The following is a 5,677-nucleotide window of genomic DNA, read 5'->3' as shown; positions in this document are numbered from 1 at the left end:
TAAACACCCCAATGTGAAGAGTGTGTGTGTGTGTGTGTGTGTGTCTGTGTACTCAAACAGTCTTCCCAAGCAAAGAAGTCTTTTGAACAAACCAAATCCTGTTACCTTGTCCCCTACACAAAGAGGGGAGCCCCCTTCCCTTCAGCCCCTCCTTGCAGCATGTTCTTCCACTCATAGCTTGCTTCTTCCTCCCCTTTTAAAGCTCCCAAAGGGACACTCCCTGCTTATCCAAACACCCTGCAGCTGGGCTTTCTAAACACAGCTGACTGCTCCTTCTTAAAAAAAACAGACCACCCTGTTATGCTGTAATTCATTTAAACCTTTGTATTCTCCTAAAGTGTTGTTCTTCCCATCCAAGGAAAAGGGAGAATATCTACTGATTCTTTTATGCTGCAAAGAATTGTATAGTTACTAAGTTTCATACATTGTGAGTAGTCCCACTGAAATCATGTGCAAGGTTTGCAAGATCATGGCATAAATCAATGTATTCCCTCTGTTTTTGATCACAGGGCCAAAATCTGCATGGTGGTGAATGATCAAAGGGAGTAGAGTGTGCGGAGTACTTCACAGAAGAGACTAGGACTTTTGCTCCATTGAACCCTGAGTTATTAGGTGTAATATCCTTCCTTTGAAAATATTTGCTGGCAGAAGATTAGAGGAACTGAGTGAGTGATTAAAAAGTGCAGGCACCTCTGATTCGGATTTGCTAAGCTTGAGTGATAAATGATCAGGGTTGTACACAGGGTGACATAAACATTGTGCTTGGATGGTTGGTAAGAAAAGTAGCAGGATGAACACTGAAACTTCTGTAAAACTCAGAGAATCGCTGTCAGTGTCTTTTTTCCAACATGAATAAGAAAAAGCAGGAAGCACACCAATGAAATCAAGGAGGAGGAGAAATAGCAGTAAGAGTGACAACATACTGGGTGTCTACATATATGCTGAGACGCTGCTCTGACACGCTGTAATTACAATGCATCAGAGCAGACTTGATTAATCAAGTTTGCTGGAGTGTGGTAATTACCGCACTCCAACAGACTCCAGCAGCATGTGTATCAGCATCCCCGCACTGAAAAATGGCAATGGGGGCACTTTAACTAAAGCTTCTCAAACAAGCTTTAGCTAAAGTGACTCTGTCACTATTTTTCAGCACAGGGATGCTGATACACATCACACTTTGAGTGCTTTAATTAGCGTGGCTCTCGGGGCTATGCTAATTAAAGTGCTCCCTTTCCCCCCACACTCCTGGAGCACATCTATAAATGCCCTTTGTTAACAGTATTTGGCCCTTAATCTACCAGGCAGAATTTACAGAAACTCGCATGTTCTTTACTGTCTACCTGCATCCAGATTTTATGAACCCACGTCAAGCTGCTATGTCAAAAATATAGCATATCATAGATACATAAACATTGGCTATTTTCTGGGTTCTGTTTGAGAAAAGGGGCACACACAACTTCTCCTGCTCTAAATAATAAGTAGGTGGCAGCCATATTCATTTTCTGGGACAATTATTCTTCACTACACTTGTTCCTAAATTAGTCTTAAAGGCTATGTACAGACATTGAAAAAGCCCAAAGTGGAATTGATCTAAGTTATGTGGTTTTCTGTAAGCAGGGCATTTTAGTTTAGTAGTGAACTGAACACACTTTCGCCCTTTAGTGGCAGGGAAAATCTTAGGCTGGGTTCTGCCATTTTAAAATCAGTCTGTGTGTGTCAGACTTCTGTTCTGTTATGGGTATAGACTGGTTTCTGATCACTTATACTGGTAAAGGTGTCATGGGTGTACCTGATCAAGTGAGTCTGTTCTGATAATGGGGGGAGGATGAAGGGCAGGGCAAAGAGTTTATAGGGACAAGCATTTTACATGATGTATTTGTCTCGGACAGCCAGAGCCGACTCGAGGTGATATACAAATTGCTCGGTCGTTTGGGCGGGCTGGTGAATGGAGAGGCAGACAAAGCGTATTGGTTGTGAAAAGCTTTACTTACGCCACTAATAGCCGCGACGCAGGTGGTCCGGTTGCTTAAACAACTCCACGAGTTGCTCCAGCTGGCAAGGCTCAGGCCAGCTAATCCATACACAAATTAAGCCGGCAGGGAAAGGGTACGTCGAAGGATTGCGCTCGGCGACGGGGAGAAGAATCGATAGGTGATCAGGCTATCGATCAGCTCAGCCTCAAGTCAGATATCTTTAGAGGCACTCTGCAGCATGCTCAAAGTTCTCTGACTTGGGCGGAAATCGCACAAAATTTTATACGGCCAGCAAGCCAATTACTAGCCACCACGTAGGAATAATTTAGAACTGGCAAATAGCGGGACACAAATTTGTATGCGAATGGCGGGAACACTCTTGCACCGGGGTTTTCTGTTGCAGCAGAAAACTTTTGCTGTGCAAGAGACTCTCATGTGGCGGGAAAATTCCATCGTGCCGAGGCACCAAAATCATTGGGTTGTGACAGTATTCTGATTGGTCAACTTGGCTCTTGTCATTAGCTGGGAACAGGGCCTCTACTGGAGTCTACTCTCTTCCGGCCAGCTTATCCAGAAATAGGTATGGCAGAGTTGGGAGTAACCTCTGTTTCCATTTGTCCCAGGATTTTTTTTGATGACCCTGACAACTCCAAGTAGCCACACAGAAGTGTGTCGTCTCTTGGGGTTTATCCAAAACTGGTTCAAGGTGGCTTACCTCTAGCTTAAATTTTCATCATAGGAAGGTGTGCATCAGAGGAAGAAATAACCCTTCACAAAGTCCCTGACAGTTCCATGGGGAACTCGGATAACACCTATTTTGCACTGAGTAACCCCACTGGGTGCATCACATGTGCACTTTGCTGTGGAGCGGACTAATTAGCTCTGCAGTAAAGTGTCACAGTCTACATGTGTGCTTGTATTAGGGCACAGTAAACTAATTAACTCCATCATATAATAGTACTGACAGAGACAGTACTATCTTATGGCACAGTAATGAAGTGCAAGCAAATGCATGTGTAGACGGTGACTGCTGGGCACAAATTGCACCCAGTCAGCCTAGCCAGCAAGAACCAGCCCCCTGGCTTCTGCCAGCTCCTCCACTACCAACACTGCCATCTGGAGGCTGGGCTGACCCCCTGTACCCCTTGCCAGCCTGGGTCTGTTGTGCCTCATGCAAACTGTTGCTGTCCTGGGCACACATGTAGGTGCTGCACCCAGGAACAGTATACTCTGGCTCAAATGGCTCTGGTGTTTATTGTGTCACGTAGATGCTCCCACTGAGACTACTGGGATTGCTTGTGAAATAAGGTACTCCAGCCTGCATAGAGGTATTCCATTCTACTCCTTTGGAAAATAACAACACGTTCTTTTTCCCCGGCACACACAAATGTAATTTAGCAAAGAAATTATAATGTAGTGCCTAGACTTAGTCATCCTTTGACATCTGTTTTTAGATCAATACTTTTAAGTCAGCTTCCAGTAACTGAAACTATGTCAAAAGGGTGTTGCTTCATCTAAGAAGAGCTTGCAGCAGGCATGCCTGAGATCAGAATTGCCTTCATTAGTCACTATTGCATATACATTTATATTACCCACATTCTATTAAGGTTCATGTTTCCTTCCAGAACCAAAACACTCAGCACATACCAGTCTCTTTTCAAAACTGTCCTTGGGGAAAAATCATAGAAATCCCACATGAGCAGTTTTTCAATTATCTTAATTAATGGAAGAGGGAAAGCAGCATTCACAACCATGTGACACAATGTCCTGCCTAGTTAAAACTCCCACAAGGCCAAAGCCTAGTGAACCTTTTAACATCATCAGCCCAACTGATGGCCATGGAGCCAACACAATTAGGTCAACTTGTTGCAATGGACATTGTGTCTGTTTAAGGATCAGAAGTCAAAGCAAAAGGCCTACTCCTGATAGAAGCTAAACATGTCTTGCATGGCACACACTGCCTACTACTTGTATCAAGTCCAGTCACATTTGCAAGCATTTTGGCCTTGATCTTGCACCCACTGAAGGCAGACTCCTACCTTTCACTGAAGGATTAAATCCTTGGTCTGATCTTTCAAAGACCTGTTCAACACCTTGTCTATTTCTCAAGGGTAAGACCAATCCGAACCCTATTTTTAAAAGACTGTTTCTTTAATAACTGATAAAGTGGCCTAGGGTAATATATGAAATACATGGCAAAAGCTTGCTGGTGCGTTGCCCAAAATTTCACAGTGGTACATTTGTTGTGTATGTTCATAAATAAATAGCCATTCATTTCCATCTCAGAAGGAGATTAGCTTTAATTAGGTTTCATTTGAAATTAAAGTACAAACAGCCTCAAAGCTATTTTAATCTTACAAGAATATTTTCTTGCCATATTTTTCATATACTATCCTCTGCAGTATTAATGAGATTGCTGCATGGTGAGAACATAAATAAGGCACAATTGGTAATAATAGACCAAAGAGAATCCAATCTTACATGGAAATATTATGAAACAAATAGTTAAAATTTTATGGACTTTACATGCATCTCTTCTCTTAAAAGAAGTGGATTTCTGTATAAATATGCACTGTAAGTAGGTTGTAAATGGCAACCTATTATATTTTCTTTGCTTATATGTCCAGACATTCTTTGTAAGATTCACTGTGCATTGAAATGATATGTAAATTTGTTATTTGGCCTTATCCGTGACTGTATATAATTAGAAAAAAATGTTTTGAGGTTTTGCCTGAAGTGGTAAAATACATCATGCTATCCTCCTAAGAATGTTCTCGTACTCTCAGCAGACATTGAGAGTAAAGCATTAGATGTCCTTGTTTTAAAAGTCTTACCGCATAAAAGACATCAACAAGAACCCCATTCAGCTATGGATGAAAAAAGTTAAAAACTATGCAGGCAACTCATCTTAACAATGACAGGTGGGATTTATGAGAGAGGCTTTTTGGTGTGATATCTTTTATTGGACAAACTGCATGGTTGAAGTAAAGTTAGACAAGTTTTTAAATGCCAGACATTCTTCATCAGGTCCTGCACTTGAAAGCTTGTCTAACTTTATCCCAACTATGCAGTTGATGTAATAAAAGATATCACCCCAAGAAATCCTTGGACCATCACAGGTACAACATCACTCTAGCACTACCATAGCTGGAATTTATAAACTCAGCGTATTAGACAGCCCAGTTGCATTTGCTTTGATCTCTCCATTACCTCATCACCCCTATTGCTCACCCTGTGTGCACAGGCTGAGCCCCACCTCTTACCTTTCCCTATGAGCCCCCATTTCCTGGGAAGCTATGTACACCTTCCTCATAAAAGGATCCAATCACATTACAGCTTTGTAAGGAAGCACAGACAACTGGTATTAGATATTAACCAGCAAGCTTAAAAAACCTGGAGATGGTGAAGTTTTAAAGGAACTTTTCGCAGGAGACAGTTCTTTCATTTTAAAGATCCCATACAATTACAGCTCTAATGGTAAGCTTTTAACTCATCAACATTGTTCATATATCAGAAGAAGACCATCTCCTGGCCACAGGCTAAATATTTACTAGGGCTGTGCGAAGCTTCGGGTGGTGATTCAATTTGGAGGAGATTCAGCCCGATTCAGTGGCCGAATCTCTGAATCCCAATCAAATCACAGGACCATTCTAAAAGTCCGAATTGATCAAAGCTCTCCAAATCAAGGAGCTGCAGCCGCCTCC

This window comes from Alligator sinensis, unplaced genomic scaffold (genome assembly GCF_000455745.1).
Source record: "Alligator sinensis unplaced genomic scaffold, ASM45574v1 scaffold571_1, whole genome shotgun sequence".
In the NCBI taxonomy this organism is placed as follows: Eukaryota; Metazoa; Chordata; order Crocodylia; family Alligatoridae; genus Alligator; species Alligator sinensis.
This window is presented reverse-complemented; position numbering follows the sequence as displayed.